The sequence below is a fragment of the Rhamphochromis sp. 'chilingali' genome (assembly GCF_963969265.1).
Source record: "Rhamphochromis sp. 'chilingali' genome assembly, chromosome: 20".
NCBI lineage: Eukaryota > Metazoa > Chordata > Actinopteri > Cichliformes > Cichlidae > Rhamphochromis > Rhamphochromis sp. 'chilingali'.
In genome coordinates, this window is record NC_137947.1 from 26,624,540 (window position 1) to 26,645,836 (window position 21,297).

Here is a 21,297-nt window from a genome sequence, read left to right on the forward strand (position 1 = left end):
TGTTTGCAAAAAGCCAACAAAAAAAATGAAAAAATGAAAAACAAAACAATAAAACTTGATAGTCAACACTAAAGAAAATGTAAAAAGCAAATTTCCAAGAATTATGAAATGTGGGCTTAATAGTTTTCCATTTCTGTTTTATTAATAAATACTCATAGACATGCAGCAAATGGTACAATTTCCCCACATCTACAAAGACAGTCTTCTAGTGCTATCTGTCCATCTGTACATTAAACATGTATCCAACTTGGTGTTGTGAAGCTGGAGTTGTGAAGCCAGTGTAACCCAATGACACATTTCTCAAAATCAGTCATCACAAGCTGCACTGCTGAAGCACTTTCAGCTGTCATCTCTTGCACTATCCGCCTCCTGAACCGTCAGAAATAGCATCCATCTATTTTGTGAATCAGTGAATCAGTTCAGGGTCAAAGGAACTGGAGCTAATCCCAAATGTCGTGGGGTGAAAAGCAGGGTACACCTTAAACGTGTCACTAGAACATTACAAGGCTAACACTGAAAAAGACATCTACGTATTTATGGCACAGAATCGCCAAGAATCACCAATTAATCCAACATTCATGTCTTTCCATTGTGGGTAGAATCCATAGTTTCCAGATGAAACCATTGTCCTGTACCTATAGGTGTAATGAGCTGCAGCACAGCTGGATGTTACAGTCATGTCAAACATCCCATGGCTTGTAGAACCACCTTAAGCAGCAATCATTTTCCCTATGACTTTATCAGTTTCTCACGTCGCTGTGGAAGAATTTTGACCCACTCTCTTTTACAGTGATGCACTGGTTTATTGAAGTTTTTGACATTCGTTTGTACACAGCTCTCTTAATGTCCTACCAGACCATTTCAATCATATTGAGGTCTGAACTTTAACTGGACCATTACAACACCTTCTTTTTCAGCCATTTCGTTGTAGATTTGCTGCTTTGCTTGGAGTCATTGTCCTGTTGCCTGATCCAATTTTAGCCAAGCTTTATCTGTCTGACAAATTGCCTCACATTTGACTCCAGAATACTTTGGTATAAAGAGAAGTTCATGGTTGACTCAATGCCCAGGTCCAGCGGCTGAAAAATCAAGGTTTTTACTAAAGTGATGCTGTGCATTACTTTTCGCAAAAGGTCGGCATTAAGTTCTGTGAAACCTCTCTTTGTCACATGACTGTGGGGGCATTTGTTTCTCAGTAACATGTGAGTGCTTTAAATTAGTATAGTCATGTCCTTCCTGCGAAAAGCCCTGATATTACATTATGGAGCATTATCATACATCATCAGCTGTGCATTTGTCTGTCTCTTGTGGTAGGCAAAGCATGCTTTACCTACTACATATATGGAAGGCAGAAGCATTTGTAGTTATTCTCCACCACCAGATGACACCATAAGTTAACATACAGTGTTGTTTTCTGAAATTTTGTTCCTCTACATATTTGGATTTACTTGTCCATAAATAAATGAAAAATTGGTCAAAGTTAAGTTTTCTACCCATCATCCATCTGTTGATCAGATATCTGGTTTTATGACCACAACAGTATGCCAGGGGGTCATGTTATGCAACTGTTGTCTTGCCCTGTACACATAGTACTGCCTCCTCATTCTTTCTCCTTCCCTTCGTCTTCCCCCCTCTTTTCCAGCTCTCTCTCCCCGAGGACTTATTCCATTTCAGTGTGTGACAGATAATTAGACCTAGAGTCTAGGCACACAGTCCCTCTCTCTCTCAGTCATCATCATCATTAGATTACAGACCGATCCTGTTCCTCTCCATTTCTGTTTAATGTCTCATCTGTCTGTTTGTTCTGCTTCTCCAGCATCAGCCTGTTTCTCTGTCTGCCTTCTTATCTGTCTTCCTGCCAATCACTTGGAATCAGTCTGTCTACATTCACAATGCAGGTGAAAGAGAAGACTTCTTTATTCTTTTCCTTTATTTTTCTGTTGCAGTTGTTTTGTTCACTCTGCACCAAAAGTGTTCCGATATTGTCAAGCTATTTATTTTGTTGTGGATAATTAATGCCATTTAGATTTATTATTTATGTATCACTGTGTAGTTTAGATGTTATTTCTCCATATTATCGGAGGATGAGCTCATTGATGCTTCTATTAAAGGACCATTGTGCAATTCTATAGCTCACCCACTGTGTGTACTATACCAGTTCCTCAAAATAAAGTATGCATTCTCTGATTTGACCTTAATTATCTTCTTAAATGATGCAATGCTGTTTTTATGTATTGTTAAACATGCTGTAAATGTACTGTATTTATTTATTTAACTGTAGCAACACAGTGGAGATGAATATTTATAGAATCAAAACCTTAAAATTCAATTTACTTTTCATGACTAAATTCATGCTAACACATTCATCATGTTTCTTTTTGTCTTTAAAAAGGCAGTGATTTAAACAGAAACTGTATTTAATCCATATATTGAAGTTAAATATCAATAGAAAAAAATGGTCCCATGATCCAGTCACGTTTTGTCTAGTTTTTTGTTTTGTTTTGTTTTTTGTGTTGCTGATGATAATGGTTTTAAATAAAAGCAGTCATCCTAATAATCAGTTTCACAGTTTAACAGGCAGGGTAGAAATCCCTGGCTGTAGAAATCCGTGGGATAGAGGCAATTCGAACTGGGCAAGTCCCTTCACCCATCTGCTCCATTTGAGCTCTGCACTGCCTCCTGGGTACGACTCATCGGATCAGAGACTGGACTATTTAAACAGACAACCGATCCAAACTTCCTGTATTGGGGTGTTGGTTCCACAGATCGACACAATATAACAAAAGTTAGAAAATAATGATGATAAATGAATGAAAGTGCCTATCAATTATTTATTCACATAACATGCACATGCAAGAGACAATGTGGATACTGTGCCCAGTAAATCACTTCCTTAAAATTGTTTGTCTGCTTGCCAATCAATTCCACTTGAACTTGCGGTACAATCAGCTGATTTCAGGAAAATAGTGACGCAGTCTACAGCACGGCTATGGACATCACTTTTACTTTTTTTTTTGCACAAAAGGACAAGAGCATGATGGTAAAGTGCAAACTGTGTCCAAGACAGAACTTTGAAACACGCAGACAGCATCCTAACACTAAGCTAGCCAAAACCAGAGTGATGTTAAAGCTGAGTGAACCGATCTTGAACTTCAACAGGTAACAAAAGCAGTGATGAAGAGTCAGGCTACAGCCTCCATTTATACCTGTTCATGTTTCTCAGGAACCCAATGGGAATCAGTAAGAGCACTGATAAGGAGTCAAGTCGATAAGTGATGCTGACAATGGAAATGGAATTGCTAAATTCTTAATTTCAATTAATGCTTGATTTCCATCCTTTGTGCACATATTAATCACAAATTCCTTCTGGAGTTCAATGAGGGACTAAAATATTATTATTATTAACTTAGGTTTGTGTCTTGCTTGTATGTGCATTTGTGTATTTTAAAACATGTTTAAAACAATTTAACTATTATCTGGACTCAGTATTCAACAAATACTGAGGTTATGGAGGTGCATTTGCATGCAATCCTCCTTCAAGCCCACAACTCAAAGGCTGTGTGTGTTGTGCTAAATGAAACAAATGAAGGAAGAAAGGATGGAAATCTTGGTTTATATTTATCCACAGCAGAGGCAAAGCTAAAAAACAAACACTAACACAAATCAGAACTACAGCAGCCCAAGTTACCAGTTGCCAAATATTTTTGGCAATGCAGCCAAGTAGCCGTGGAGAGATGCAACATATAGAACTGCGCATTTAAAGCTTTGCATAGCATTTACACCAAAACAACACAGGAATATTTTGGAGTCACTAGAACTGGAGTCTGGAGACACAGATGGAGACATCCATCTGATGTTTCCTTGCTGTTTCCTTTTAAAAAAATATTTCTGTCTTCAGCTGCAATGAATGTAAAGCAGGAGGAACAATCAAAGTCTCTAAATGATTTACAATCACAATATTATTTTCATTTCAGTCTCTGGGCTTCTCCATTGCTTTTTTCTTTTCTCTTTCTCCCTTGTATGTCTACGTCTATAATTCTGTTGTCAACAGTAATTTGGTTTAACACATTTCCCCGAGAACAGGAAAATGTTCTCTCACCCCAAATGATTCTCAGCGGACCTCTTTACTCTCTTGGTAATGTTTCCTCTCTCTCACACTTCTTTGTCTCCTCTTTCTCTCTCCCCTAACATGATTTTCTCTTCAATTCTCTTCTCATCTCTTCCTCAAAAACTCCATTTTCTCTCATTCTCTCTAGATAGAACTCACAAGGAAATCTATAATTGTATAGATTTAAATTTGCATAACCCTTGCTTCCTTCCTTCCACACATATGCACATAAACATCTACCTTTGTGAGGAGATTCACTGACATAGCCATCACAGCTGAACACCTAACCCTAGTCCTAACCTATAAAATACACTGCACAAAAACACTGCCTTAAGGGGACACTAAATCACAACAAAACAAAAACAAAAAAGTCAGTTAAACTTCAGGAATATCAGTCTCTGCAGTTAGGAACCATAAACAATTGTGAATCCAGTTCACCTGCTTTGACGTATATGAAAGTGACAACGGGTGCACTGGAAAGGCAGCAACAAGCCAATACACCCCACAGGGAATAGTTTTGCAGGTGGTCCATTCAAGTTGCACAGGCAGTCTAGCTCATGGCACATCAGTAGGTGCTGTCACAAGAAAATTCATCTCCCAGCACAGTGTCAAGAATGTGGAGGAGATACCAACAGATAGCCCTTTATACAAGCAGAACTGGGCAGGGCCATAATAGGACATCAATCAAGCAGCAAGACCAGCATTTGCTCCTTTTAAGGAACATGAACAATGCTTACACAATGATCTCTGGCAATCTATTCATGTGCATGTTTCTGACCAAGCTATCAGGAACACACTCCATGATGGTGGTGATAGACCCCAGGATACCTTAGTGGGACCTGTGCTCGCAGCCCAGCGTCATGCAACTGGCATTCACCAAAGAACACCAGAAATGTCCACTGACGCGCCGTTCTCCTCACTTAGATTGCAAACATCCTAAATTTTGCAACTGTGTCTCTAGAATCTTTCAAACCTGTCACATGTGAACCTTCTCATGTTTGATTCTGACAGGTTGGTCAGAAACATGGACATGAGCCAGTACTCTGCTGAACGTTATTTTGTAGAGCCCTGGCAGTGCTCCTCCTGTTCCTCCTTACACAAAGGAACAGATACCAGTACTGCAAAGGTTGATGCCCTTCAGTGGTCCTGTCCAGTGCTCCTTGTGTGTCTTGATATCGCCTTCATGCTCGAGACTATGCTGGAGGACATGGCAGATCTTCAGCATGTAAGAATTTGTCATCCTGTTTGAGCTGGACTAACTATTGGTTTAAAACTATTTAGACTATTTACAATGTTATCTTTAATGTCAAATATATAAAATAATAATCTAACACATCTGTTCATTTGCATACTTAAATTTCTAATCTGTTTCCACTCACAGTGGCAATCACTTTTGCTTACGCTTCAATAAAATAAAGTTTTATTAATGACAAATAAAGTGTGACTGGTGCACATGTGGGACATATTTGTCGGGGGTCTCCTAAACGTCTCCCGAACAAATGCAGGAGTAGTCAGGAACCATTCAGTGTGTATAGTTTATTCCTCCCAGGTGCACAAAAGATTATTTACAAAGAAAATAAACAACTGACTTAATTCAAAACAAAACAAAAATCTGTATACAACACACAAGCGGCTGAGCCAGTCTGCATGTTACCCTCAATGTAACATCTCACAGAATGCCCAGGTAGGCCCTGACGGCCCCACTGCCCCTCCCACTAGGCATAATAGTCATCCCTTTATCATTTCTTTCCCCCAAACACTCTTTTTTCCTCAGCATATTTCCAGCTGTATTCCTACAATACATATATATATATATATGTATACACACATTTATGGCCACTTCCAGGCAGCCTACAGTGTTTCACAATAACAAAAAACAAAACAAAAACAAAACAAACCAAAATAATGCAGTTCACGTGACCTTTCCAAGGGCGCGCAAACCCACTATTTGAACCCCGGAACACCATACCATCGGCTTGCATAACCACTCATATGATCGGCGATCACGGAGAGTCTACGCGACCGGCTTTATTAAAGGTGAGTAAAAAAAAAAATATGTTGGCCACCCTCTGTGCCGCTCAAAATATACCTCTTACCCCTTCCTGTTATCTGCCCGGTCGACTAAAAGACGCGCAGCCATGGTAACCCAGCGCTACAAGTGTAGAAACTAACGGTGGTGGTGCGTGTATGCGCTCAGGTCAGCTGTCTGCGGCCCGGGACGGTGTAACTCCGTCACATATTTAACAGCTGGTTCTCTCAATTGGTCTGCAGCTGACATTATTTACAATTCTGTGTATCTTCACAATTAGAGATTATCGTGCTAATTTAAAGACCTCATAATGTACCTGCTGAGTGATAAAAGCTATGTTGTTAAATCCCTGCTATAAGGAAAAATTGCTCTTGGACATTCACGATGCATAGTCATTCATTTGAGCTTGCTCACTGGGATTGGTCAATGCTCTCTTACAATATCTTAGATCATCATATAGCTTCTTACTTCTTATTGAGGAAGAATTTGCTTCATACAGCACCATGGATTTTATTGTCCTATAAGGCAGCTGGGCAAGGCTTTTGTTCTTTCCACTTCCAATATGATTTAAGACAGAAGGAGAACTTAAGTGATACATAGAGTAAAGTAAGAGCGCAGGGAGAAGGCAAGCACAATAATTTTGGAGTGAGGGCGCAGGAAAAGGAAGAGGGAGGGAACCCTTGTAATAAAAGATGATAGTGTTATATTTCACAAAACCCTGAGGGGACTGGATGCACCTGCAGAGATAAGGTACAGAAGGATGAGAGAAATTTTGCTTGTATGTATGTGTTGGTGATTCTGGGTTAGATGAGCCTTAAAGTGTAAATACTATTTTAAAAAATTACATTTAGATAAATAGGTTATGAAGCTTTGACAACACAAACTTCCACCAAAGCTCACAGGGAGAAGTTTAGTTCATAAACTCAAACTTTGTTAAGAGAAGCTATAAACTTACTATGGTATGGAAAACATGTGGTTTTGTGTTAGAAGGTTTATGCCTATTATCCCCAAAACAAAACATTTGGATGTATTTATTTGTATTTAATCGGATGTATTTATTGGAAGTAAATTAATGCAGACTTTAATTCTAAGAATTTCAAATATACACCAAAAATAATCATAGTAAAATAAAAGCCATGCAAATTCTGACACAATAACCTGAAAAAAGAGAAAATGCAGATTAAAAATATACACTAAAGGTACCGACTCACTCAAGACAAAGCATAAAAGTAAAAACACTTGAGCACCTGTCATTTAACATAAAACATGAAGTAGCACAAAGGACCACTGTGGCGGGGCGTGGTCTGCGATGCCGCTGCAGGCGAGATGGACACGCCTGCGTGGCATCTGCAGTCATGCCTCACCTGCATAAAAAGCTGGTCCTGACTGCCATGATTGTTGTTGTTGGTATGTTGGTAGTTGAACTGGCAGGGGGAGAGCTGCAGCTGTGTGTTTGAACAGCAACCATACGTGTGAAAACTGGTGTTAATAAAGATGGTGAAGAGCACAGGAATGTCATCGGGTCTGCCGTGGTTTGTTACAAGGACTAATAATAAAAATTCCAGACAATTTAAAACAGACAGAGGGAATGAAAAATAAGTAGGAGTCATCACAAAGAACACTTTTCATACAACAGCCACTAAAATTATCTTGAAATTCATTCTGAAGCAGACATGAAGTCAATGCAGAGACTTCATAACTGGTGTAGCCATGTAAACCAGGGTGTCATCAGCATAACTATAGAAAAAAAATGCAAACAATTGTGATGAAATATTGCAGTTAATTTTAAATTGGTTGAGATGTTCAGTGTGATGACTTGCAAGATAATCTGGAGATTAGTACATCACAGTCATAATGGATTTATGACCTCAAAGTTTGACTGGACAGGAGCCAGGCTGACCCACCAATAAAGGGCCTGCTGAACCTCACAACCAAAGAACAACTGAGTATCCAGTATCCAGTTCTTTTTCTTACCTGTGTTATTATTTTATTATTTAATTTGAGTTTTTGATAAAGAAAAAAAATGTTTCTTTCTTTCTTAAATATACACATCCCAAACATGCTTTTCCTGAAAAAAAGCTCTCTGAGCTGTACTTCATTATTGTTTCAACTCTTACCTGGGAGCATAACTGCAAGAAGTAATATTAGTGCCACATTAAAAAGAAATATATTCATAATTCTGAGAATAATCTAGAAAGTTTGAGGTTGAAATCAAAATACTATTCCAGGAAAAAAGAAAAAGAAAAAAGAGAATAAAGTCAAAATGTGGAGATTAAAGTTGTCGTTTTAAGCCAAACAACTGCCTCGACTTCTGTGTGATCTATACCTTGTGTTGATGTATTAGTGAAACAGCTGGATCAGCTGTTATATTATCTCTTGTGATACAACGTACATCCTCTTTATTGCACTGGGGTGTAGCCATTAGTATCATGCCATGCCTCCTGATAACATTTCCTATGGGTAGCATTAGATTTTTCCCATTTCCCATTGTTATTATTTTAAGCTTTTCATTTTCTTACTTTTTGCACTGTACTGTATATATCTACTTTTGTATTGTTTTGACTTTTTTTCAAACTGTTATTTTGATTTTAATGTCAAAATTTTGACTTTAATTTCAAAATGAACTATTTTTTTCCTGAATGTGGCCCTAATGCCCCGTTGTAGTCTGTGTTTATGTATGTGGAAAGACTTGGAATAAACATAGCATTTTAATCAGAAAACAAACAAACAACAAATAAATAAAAGAAAGGTCTGGCATGTACTTTAGAGGTTTTATTAAAGCTGTATTTTAATGGTTATTGGAATTTTTTTTCCAATAAGAATTGTGCTTTGTACATATATGCACACATTCCTGTTTCATATGTCTCATTACTGAAAAAAAAAACAAAACGGATCCTCCAAACAAGCTGGCTAGGGCTTTTGTGCCCGGGCTTCTGTACGTTGATGATTCGGGCATGAATATAAGCATGTATCTAATTTCACAATTAATCCTTGGATATTTATCTGGTGTTAAAGGTCAAACTGCATCTAATAAATGCATGTGTACCTATCCAGACTGGTGACTCACTAAGGGTGTCGTAAACTATAAAGGTTAGAAGCTTCTCATATTGACTGCTGTTGTGCATGCTGCATCACTTTATACATTAGCTGCACAAATTATACAGAAGCATCAAGCAGCTGCTCGAATTCAATCTGACAGCTTGTCATTATGTGTTACAGCCACCTTCTCTTCAATATAAAGTATACCATAGCACTGACTCAGTGTACATCCATTGACACTGAGGCAGAAAGAGTTTCTCCTGGAGAAGGGTTTAATAGGAAAAAAGAAAAAACTTAAGAAAAAGAAATCAGCTCAAGCCAATAGTGACAACTCTGTCAGACAACGAGGATCAAAGAAAATATCTTAAGGTATATGACACTGAACTCAAAGTGTAGAAAAAGTTATTTGTGCCTTATTTTACAATAAAGTTTCATTGTGAGGAAGCATGACTGATTCTCAAAAAACTGCTATAGGGCTTATTTGTTGACTCCAAACGACTTAGGAAAATCATGAAAACCTAAAATGGTATTTTATCAACTCAAATCATAAATAAATTACCTTTTATCTTTTCTCTCATCCATCTAAAAAGTTAACATTTTCTTAGTACATCTCAACTGAAAGCATAAATTCATCCTTTATTGTGGGTAGGGTTTTTTTTTTTCTTGAGCGACATTGTGTTTTTTACTTGTATTGCTATGTATCACTTTTATTTTATTTATCTCTTTAGTTTCAAATAGTTTTACAGCACTTTGTTTGAAAGCTCTTTATAAATAAAGTTATTATTATTATTATTATTATTATTACTACTACTAATGGAAAAAGTGCTAAAGTGTGCCTCATACGCCAACAGGGAGTGGGTTTTTAAAACTAACAGGGACACCAGTAAGAACACAAAACATAAACATTGCAGAACCGAGAGACGGCGTGCCATGACCCCCGGTGCCATCTTGAACACATACTCGGATCGACTCATCATGGGTTGCCACGACTCTATTCGGATCGACTGGTTTTCCATTACAATCCAGTACTACCTAATGTGCGTGATTTCGTCATAGCAACACTGCAAAGCGGGGTGGGACACTCTCACGACTCATCGAGTGACGCTACTGAACAGCCAACCGGTGGCATGAAGTCTGATGACTTCACATTTTAGTACCTGCTCAGATCACTTGGAACCCCGGCCGAGCAGGTACTAAAAAAGTACCTGGTACCACGTACTATGACCTACTGGAAAACCCTGAAAACCATGGTGAACCGCTGTGACTCAATCCGAGTAGGTACTAATGGAAAAGGGGCTTTTGTGCTCCTTAGTAACCATCTTCTGATGGCTGCTGACAGAAGGATAACATGCCAAATCAGAAAACTCACACTGATGGTCAACCAGATCTCAAGACAATAGAGCACATTTGGAATGTGTTAGAAAAGGAAGCTGGCATCGTGGATGTTCAGCCAACAAATTTGCAGCAACTGTTTGATGCTCTCATGTCAAAAGAGACCACAGTTTCTGGGAAATGGTTCCAAAACCTTTCTGAATCTTTGCCAGGAAAAATTTAGGGAATTAGGTATAAGTCGGTCAAATCAAGTGCTAGCAATCTCTAGCTAGTGCTGGATTAGTGATTAGTTATATTGTTATGAAAACAATTATTATATATACAATATTATGACATTTTGTTTTTTTTGTAGGTGTACTGCGATATACATTAACATAACAGCTCTGATGAAATATGATTTGCCCTGTAAAGCCTTAACCATTAAATAATTGCCAGGAAATTATATTTTTTGAAACTATAATATTTACTGAACATTCCAACAAATTTAATTAAAAGAAATAAAATATCAATTTTCATAATTTTGTATCACTTTTACTACATTTGTGCAATTTTTGCTCACAGTCACACTGTGTGTGTCTGATTGGTTAGCTACAATGGTAGATAAAGTTGTGTCGAATAGCAGATGTGTATGTTGTGACTTGAAGAAATGTTTATTCTATGTGAGTAATAGCAGAAACAAAATCTCATCTTCAAAAGAGTATTAAAGTTTGACCACCCTTTGTAATAATTATTTAGAAAAAAAGATTAATCAAGACGCACTATACAGTAAGTCATTAGGAGATGTTTCTCATAACATAGCATGGAGGATTGCTGTAGGCAGTAGAAAGATGAATTGGTTTTGGTGATTTTTCTCTTACCTTTAGTAACATACCAAGTTAGTCCTGTTCATCTAAATATTTGCCTAATTTATATAAATAAATGTATTTCTTGCATATAGTTTTTTTTTTCTTAAATAGGATCAAAGGAAGAGTTTTTTCCAAGGTAACAACACACGATCAAGGAAGTAAGTGAGTTGTTTTTAGGTGACTGATTTTTTTCAAAATCTCTGTACGTCTAGAAAATGTGTTTTAAGTGAGCTCATTCATTAGCTAATGGACAACATTTAGCACATTTGACACTGAGGGGCAATTAAGGCAGTTACACATAACAATCAGTATCAATGCAATTCGTTCAGGATGCTCATTAGGGTGCATTATCATCATTGCAAGTGTCTGACTACACAGCAGGCGTTTCAAGCCAATCAGCCTAAGTGATACTGAAGACATCTCAACCACAATATACGGCCATTTACCTTGTTAGCATGCAGTCAATTAATTAAATGTGCTTTTCAATTTGAAATGGGGACATTTTGACAGCAGTATTATGGATACATTTACAGTTGCACATCTTTTGATTTAAATACTATGACTGATTTTGTGTCATTCAGTATTCTTTAATAGCTGTATGTCTGTTTCTTTTTGACCTCTCCAGTCTTCAGCGTTAAAATAAAATCTTCCATTAGTTTTTTTTTATGAACCTTTAAAAAAAATCAAAAAACTCTTTGGCATCCAAAAAGGGTTTAATAAATTAAGCGTTTTCTATCATTGAGGAACACATACATCCTTTCCCTCCAATTTTTATGTACATTTCCTGTTCAGGATTCTGTAGTTACAGGCAAATATGCTTTAAATGTTCCTGTTGTTGCTTTTTTGTGGATGGCTATAGCAGAGGTGCTAGAGTGGGGCATCTACAAATCAAAAGGTCAGTGGCTTAATCCCTGACTCCTACAGTCTATGTGTCAAAGCATCTTTGGGCAAGATCCTCAGCAAATTCATCAGTGTGTGTGTCAATGTTTGATAAAAGTAGTTAGGTATAGGTAAGCTGAATGAAAGTGTGTGAATGGGTTAATAGATAGTAGAAGAACTATGAGTGCTCAAATTGAGTAGAAAGATGCAGTACCAGTATACCATTTGACAATATTTTGACTAATTCTATTCTAGAATTTGGGCCTAAGAGCCAGCATTGTTGTGCATCGATCATAGGTAGAGCCTAAGCGCAGCTTAGCGGACCAACATCTAGATGTTGCTGCTCATTATCACCAAGGTCCAGTTTCAAAAATATGTGGAACAATATTTCTGTTGGATATTCTTGCTTGTGCTCTTTTGGGTCTTTCATCCAGCTGCCAAGATAACCAAAGTTGTACCATACAATGAGTTGATGTGAAACTCAGTGTTAAAAACAATGGAAATTACCACTGTCTGTGTTTCTTAAGCTGCTTTTTTGAAAAATGTTTATTCTTTTTTTTCTTTCCCCCTTTGTAGTAAATGACACAGTTGCTTCCTTTTCATGGTCAGGCCAAATTTTTTGCCAATCAGTATTCAACCTGCACAAAGCTTCATCTGTGTCACGCTAAACCCATCTCACTTTTTTGAAGAGTGCATACAAGCACATCTGGTTATGTACGTGCAATTCTTACCTCTCCACAGCTAAACGGACACAAATGCACTACTTTTCCAACCAGACAGCACAGACATACAGGGAGTGCAGCATTATTAGGCAAATGAGTATTTTGTCCACATCATCCTCTTCATGCATGTTGTCTTACTCCAAGCTGTATAGGCTCGAAAGCCTACTACCAATTAAGCATATTAGGTGATGTGCATCTCTGTAATGAGAAGGGGTGTGGTCTAATGATGCACACCCTATATCAGGTGTGCATAATTATTAGGCAACGTCCTTTCCTTTGGCAAAATGGGTCAAAAGAAGGACTTGATGGGCTCAGAAAAGTCAAAAATAGTGAGATATCTTGCAGAGGGATGCAGCAGTCTCAAAATTGCAAAGCTTCTGAAGCGTGATCATCGAACAATCAAGCGTTTCATTCAAAATAGTCAACAGGGTCGCAAGAAGCGTGTGGAAAAACCAAGGCGCAAAATAACTGCCCATGAACTGAGAAAAGTCAAGCGTGCAGCTGCCAAGATGCCACTTGCCACCAGTTTGGCCATATTTCAGAGCTGCAACATCACTGGAGTGCCCAAAAGCACAAGGTATGCAATACTCAGAGACATGGCCAAGGTAAGAAAGGCTGAAAGACGACCACCACTGAACAAGACACACAAGCTGAAACGTCAAGACTGGGCCAAGAAATATCTCAAGACTGATTTTTCTAAGGTTTTATGGACTGATGAAATGAGAGTGAGTCTTGATGGGCCAGATGGATGGGCCCGTGGCTGGATTGGTAAAGGGCAGAGAGCTCCAGTCCGACTCAGACGCCAGCAAGGTGGAGGTGGAGTACTGGTTTGGGCTGGTATCATCAAAGATGAGCTTGTGGGGCCTTTTCGGGTTGAGGATGGAGTCAAGTTCAACTCCCAGTCCTACTGCCAGTTTCTGGAAGACACCTTCTTCAAGCAGTGGTACAGGAAGAAGTCTGCATCCTTCAAGAAAAACATGATTTTCATGCAGGACAATGCTCCATCACACGCGTCCAAGTACTCCACAGAGTGGCTGGCAAGAAAGGGTATAAAAGAAGAAAAACTAATGACATGGCCACCTTGTTCACCTGATCTGAACCCCATTGAGAACCTGTGGTCCATCATCAAATGTGAGATTTACAAGGAGGGAAAACAGTACACCTCTCTGAACAGTGTCTGGGAGGCTGTGGTTGCTGCTGCACGCAACGTTGATGGTGAACAGATCAAAACACTGACAGAATCCATGGATGGCAGGCTTTTGAGTGTCCTTGCAATGAAAGGTGGCTATATTGGTCGCTGATTTGTTTTTGTTTTGTTTTTGAATGTCAGAAATGTATATTTGTGAATGTGGAGATGTTATATTGGTGTCACTGGTAAAAATAAATAATTGAAATGGGTATATATTTGTTTTTTGTTAAGTTGCCTAATAATTATGCACAGTAATAGTCACCTGCACACACAGATATCCCCCTAAAATAGCTAAAACTAAAAACAAACTAAAAACTACTTCCTAAAACATTCAGCTTTGATATTAATGAGTTTTTTGGGTTCATTGAGAACATGGTTGTTGTTCAATAATAAAATTATTCCTCAAAAATACAACTTGCCTAATAATTCTGCACTCCCTGTATTGCTGTGGTTATCCACTGTGTCGGTACCGGAAAGCATGAAGACATGTGTTTACTTATTAGGAAGAGGTAGTTCCTCCACTGTTTATTGCTGCTTTATTATGAAACATCTCTCTCTGCACCATCCACACAGAGGGATATTATGGTGTTAATGTAGTTCTCAGTCACAAGACATTGAGGTAACGTTACTTACCTTTGCTTTACGGATAGTCTTTCTCTGAAAAGATGAAAAATTGCCTTTTTCTTTTCAGTAGAGCTCCAACGATTTAATGCCAAGGCACAGTGAACCTGTGTGTGCTAGCTCACAACCTCACAGCTAGTTTTAATTGGTTTCTCTTTGACTCGTTACCTGACTGTGTCTTTAAAACAGCTAGTGCTCAGCAGGACGCTAATGAAACTAAGAACATGTCACTTTGTGCACATATTCTGAATCAGCATGTTTATAATTGTTTTTCTTTCCTTGGCACTGAATCATTGGTGTCATTTAAACATGATACAATCACATTCTTGTAAATTTCTTCTTCACAATGACTGACATTTTGACACATTCTGTAGTGGGTTCATTATTGTATCTAAAGGTATACAAGGGAGACTACTGAGGGTTTATTAGTCTATTAGTTGTATTTTTCATAACCACATTTTTTAAATAATTGCTGGCAGTGTCTGGTCGGGTGATTTGTTTTGTTTGACATGAAGCCAAAAGTGTTTGTGCTCCACACATTATTGTTTAGCTAATTAAAAAAAGACTAGAAAGAATAGAAAGTTGGCACTTTACTTCAATATGTCTAACTTACCACTGCTGGGAGAGTCTTGACATGATTTAATGCGCCTTTGTACAGAGTTTTCATGCTTAGCAGGGACTGCGGAGATTTGAGTGTATTTGAAAACCCCTCTGTGTGCATCTAACCCATGCTGGATTTGCATCAGCTAGCACAGACACTAATTAACCTCTCAGCTGGTGTTTTTTTCAAATGCAATGTTACATTTATTTGTTTATCATTACAAAATAAGGAACATTTCCAACCTAATTGTTTTTGGTAGAAGCCTTCAGGGTCTCTCTTACTTTGGCTATGAGCTTTTTTTTTGATGGTTTCTTTCAGTAAGACACTCTTCCAAAGTATTTCATGAAGCTTAAAACCCCCCCAAAACTAGTGACATACACTCACGCAACTACACATCTGCTTGTTAATGCAAGTATTTAATTAGCGCCATGATGTATTTAAGAATGAAGACCTGCTAGATGGGCTTTTCTGAATATTTCACAAACTGGAAATTTGCAAACAACCATCTCTAGGGTTTACATAATTTTATTAGGGATTATTAAAGCATTCTGATTCTGATACAGAGAATGTTCTGAAGAAGAGAAAATACGTCCTTATTACCCATTGAGAAGCGGCTTTATGGGCCAATATGTCTTGTTAAAGTCAGAGGCCAGAGGAGAATAGCCAGAGTGCTTTCAGCAAAAGGATAGGATAGCAAAATTAATTCAAATAACCACTTGTTACAACTAGAGCACAATAGCAACTCTGACTTCATAAAACCTTGAACCTTGAAGCAAATGGGATAAAACAGGACAGGACCTCACCAGAAGTCACACAAGTTAGCTAAGAACAGGAAACTAAAGGTACAATTTACACATGCTCACTAAGTTAGACAATAAAACATTGGAAAAATGATGCTATGTCCGATGAATCTTAATTTCTGATGTGACAATTTCAATGGTAGTGTCAGAATTCAACATAAACAAAGTGAAAGCATGGATCCATCCCGCTTTCACATTTCCTCAGGCTGCTGGTTGTGGTGTAATGTTTTAGGTACACTTGGTCCTCTTAGTATGAACTGAGCATCATTTAAACTCCACAGCTTACATGAGTAGTGTTGCTAACCATGCCCATACCGTCATGATCACAGTGTACCAATCTTCAGGTGGCTGCTTCCAGCAGGATAACACACTGTGCCATCTCGAATGGTTTCTTGAACATGAGAATGACTTCACTGTACTCAAATGGCCTCCAGTCAGCAGATCTTAATCCAATAGAACTCCTTTGGGATGTGTTGGAAATCTGCAAATCAACTGTATGATGCCATCATGTCAATATGGACCAGAATATTTGAGGAATGTTTCCAGCCTCTTGTTGAATGTATGCCACAAACAATTAAGGTACTTCTGGAGGCAAAAGGGGCCCAACCAATAATTGCAAAGTATAACTAATGAAATAGCCATTTTTACACAAAGCTTATGTGTCACACTGTTAACATCCAGTCTGTGAACTTGTCTGGGTGGCAGAAATATTGCACTGCTTGCAGAAACAATATTTTTCCTCCTTTTCTAACATGTGATCAGTCTTGACACTAAAACTATTGCTTTCAGAATGAATCAAGCCAAACATGGCTATTTTATATGGGATATTCAGGAAAAAGAAAAACCTGTACCTGTGAGGTACTGAAAGTAAAGAAAGAGGCTTGCAATGAAAAAATAAAACAAAAGGTAGTTCTATGTTGTCAATGTCCTTCATTTAACTAATTTGCAGATAATAATAATAATAACAATAATAATAATAGTAATAATAATAGTAGTAGTAATAATAATAACATTTACAGTCTTATGAAAAAATGTTGATCCTCTAAATGCAACAGAATTTTTTCAAACAGTGTCAATTTGTGAGTGCTGCAGTCATGACATTAAATGACAGATGTTATCTCTTCACTTGTGCAGTGACTGGAAAAGTTTTAAGCTTCCTACTGCCAGGTCAAAGGACAACAGGAAGCACAAAGAGAACATCTCTCACTCAACCTCCTCTCTTCCTCTCTCTTTCAATGCTGTCTTGCTCTTCTCCTTCCCTTTCGGTCTTTAATCCTTCCTGTTGTTGTATTGAATGAATGCCAGGAAGACTGGCATTGGACGAGGGAGAACATTGTCCATTAAACCATCATGTTCCATTACCAATGGAGCAGGGAATGGAGGAGGAGTTGGAGAAGGAAAAACATTCGCACTGGAAGAAAACAACAGCAAAGTGCCTCGCATGTGCCGAAATATTTTCTTCTAGTTTCGGGTTCGGAGTAACTTCACACCTCACAAAGAAAAGCTAAAGCACTCCTCTTCTCTCTGGATGAGAGTGTCAAGTGTGTTTGGGTGTTGTACTTTCTGCTACATCCAAAGTGATGCTGCTGAGTCCTGGAGTACATCCACTATACCACGGGCAGAATGTCAGCCATGGGTCACAGAAGCTGTTAGTAAAGCTTTCTAATGTTACCAAACTGTATACTGTTATTTCTGAACACAATACTTCAGTGTGTGTCCAAATTAGAGTTCCACTTCAACAATTTGTCATTTTTTTCTGCTTATGCTCAGCCGACCTTGGTTTAAAACATAATTTTCATAAATTATATAACTGTGGATTTTATGTTAGAAGCAGGGTTGGCTGTTCCTCGTGTTTAGTGATCCTTGCTCAAAGGTTTAAAGTATTAAAATACAGCACTACAAAATCATAACAGCCATTAATAAATACTGAAGATTACATAGGGTACACCATTACTTCAGCTTTTTCTGATCGATTGGACAATATAATTAAAAAGCAGTACATTAGGTGAACTATTTGTATTACATAACTATCCCCTGTGTATAAGCTTATTTATTGTGGGCTGGCTGGTTATGTCTGTATTCACAGGTGCAAGAAAGTGAAAAATAATGGTAAAAGTAAGAAAAGAGTAAAAAAGAAAAAACATAAATGCATGCTTTAAGCGACTTAGCAAGATGGATGAGGGTGATGCCTGTTTAAGGCATTTTTCATTTATCATATACTGAGGATTTGTTTCTTTTCACAAAGCTTTATGCAAGCTTTACACACGTCATCCTGATGAACGTCATCAAGATGATGGACAACTACAGTAGTATAAACTGAGTGATGACTTGGCTACACAACGCTGATTCAGCAAAGATGTAAAACAGGCCAATGTCCAATGTCTTATGAACAAGAAACAAGCACAAACAACTCGGCAGGGCTTATTCCTGCAGTGTGAGGAATAGTGATGTTTTAAATCACTTGCCCATGGGCCTGTGATCTATTCATATTAAGCTATTGCCATGCTTATTAGGGTCTATACAACTACTACAACTATTCCCAAGAAAGGTTGTGCAATCATTGGTAAGTATAGATGATCAGATTGCTCTCTGATGTTATCATGTAATATAAATGTAAAACTTCTGAAGTGCAACATTGAAATGTAATAAAATAAAATATATTATCCACTATCAAGTGAGCTGCCAGGATCTTTTGAAAGCAAACCACAGAACATAACAGAATGTAGGTTAACCAGCTTTAAAAGCTTCATATTCTAGGTACAACTGTGCGTTCATTCTTGATAACGCACAGAAAGTTAGTCACACACATGTTAGTATAACATTTAGATGTGTAATTGGACGAGGTAGTATGTGGGTCACAAAACATGCTGTGTGTGAGAATATGGGTCAGAATACATCATACATCCCCTTAATCGCTCTCTGTCTCTCGCCCTCCCATGTGAGATAGATGACAGAGAGACATATTATCACACCCTGCTGGCCCATATTCCTGCTTTCCCCTCATTTAATCATCAACCTCTTTTCTAATTCATTCATCTGCTACCATCCTTTATTGTTGTGTTAATCGCTTGTTTGGATTGCTTATCTCCATAAACAACTGCTGGCACACTAACCAGATAATTTAGATGATATTATCAATCATGAATTGTAAAAAATAATCTGTCAGAGGATTTAGGTTATCAGTGTAGCATTGTCAAACTAGCCTAAATACTATATCTGCTTTGTTAGCATTTACATGATGAAGAATGAGTCTGAAGCATACCGAGGTTCACACTTGGCATCAAATTAGAATTTTTAATTCTTATTGTATTCTGGCTTACCTATTATTTAATCTAGGAGGAAATAAATACTTACAGCTGTCAAATTAGGTCAATTCCATGCTAATGACGTAAGACTGGTGCCACTCTCTATATTGGTGATAGGCAATTAGCAAAGATTATCCAAACTCCGAAACATAATTTAATTAGCTAATTAATACAGATTATAGCCAAACATAGTTTCTGAAAACAAGGTCATAGTCATGGTGACATCAGCCAGTGGTTTCTAGGCTTCATAACCCTCAAATTTAGTTTTTTGCCTGCTATGTTGTTGGTTTTTAGAGCTAGAAGTTACTGTCTTGGACACAAGAGCAGAATTAGTTAATGTCAGGGTGCAGGTGCTAAAAGACTAATAGAATACTAGTATGTCACTAAGCAAAACTAGAGCACAAACTATAGCTACACACACCGAACTTTAAACCTGATAAAACTTGCAGTTGTTATGAATTGGGGACCATAAGCATACGACAGGTTTTTATAGCTAAAATTAGGGATTTCAACATAAGTGTCTGTGGGGATCTGTGGTTTCTGGTGCTTTCACATTGGCTTCATTTTTCAGTCCTAGAACATGCTGATTGGTTATAACATGCAAATGTGAGTGCTCAAAGGGTTGTTACAAGGTAACTATAGCCAACTATTTGTGTCCATTGGTTGTAGAAGCAAATAGGCTGCCATCGTGCTGAACACAAGCATAATAAGACAAGTGATCTTACACGGCTCCAAACAAATTCCTTCACTGGTCCACTTAGTTAGTTAGTTCAAAGTAAAATGTACTTGCAGCTGTTGGCGGTGTTGATTTGGCAAGAACCAGGAAGGGAAAGTTTTTAATGAGCAGGTGCATCAGAGACCTGGGAGGTTTACGGGGTGTCCTGTGAACTAGTTGTGTCAATGTGCAGAGGAACAGAAATATGTATTAATATTCTTTCATGCACATATGAACCACATAGTCAGACTGTGGTATCTCAGTGGTGTGCACAACACTGAATAAATCCTACCACTGATTGCAGTATATACTTTTTGTGATTGGTCAGTCATCCCTGGAAATCCAGTTTTGATTTATAATAACTGGAAATTATGATTGCTCAGTGAGCAGGATGGAGCCAGTACAGACTGGAAAATGAGCCATAGGAATTCAGGGAGCACTTTATATCCAGCTATGATTGGTACTGTAAATCAAGACAGCAAAAAATGATGCATTTGTAGATTAAGTGACTAATTTCCTGTCGCTGAGTCCTTCCACAAGTCACAACATAACACCTCCAGTCCCCTTTGCCAAGTGGAAAAAAGCCTTGAGCATAAAGGATAAAGGATAACATTTTACTGTTACCCTTTTTACATTTTAGAGCACTGTCACTTCACACAAAACACCTCAGTTGAACTGGTTAGAGTTTCTGCATGGCTGTTTCTTCTTGAGTGACAGGTGCCTTACCCTATCACACTTGACTGTGAGGTGACAGCTGCACCTGCTTACCCCACTTCTGTTCTCTTGTGGTTCCACATTGTTGCTCTAAGCAGCTGACAAGATGGCAGTACACCCTTACTCGCTTGAGAGTGTCCATCACTGTCTGCTTTCATCCATTTCTGCTGTGTCTCTGAAAAGGCACCCTGGGATGCATGCTGGGGCGAACACCAGCATCACTAAACCTCTTTAGTAAGTAGACCAACTGAAAAAGAAACTTCAGATTTTGAAAGCTGCTGGTGATAAAAACTGAACAAAGAGACATTTTAAGACTGAATACTTTGTGGAACTGTTTCACTACAACTTACTTTTTTTTTTTTTAACTTGAAAAGACGCTACATTTCTTTTGTGCATTG

The 21,297-nt window shown here is 38.0% G+C and overlaps 1 protein-coding gene across 2 annotated transcripts in view; it reads right to left on the bottom strand.

Moving 5' to 3' along the window:
- The window catches only part of bean1 (brain expressed, associated with NEDD4, 1), a 47,805-nt gene that overhangs the window by 13,750 nt on the left and 12,758 nt on the right, over positions 1–21,297 (bottom strand). The window lies entirely within an intron of this gene.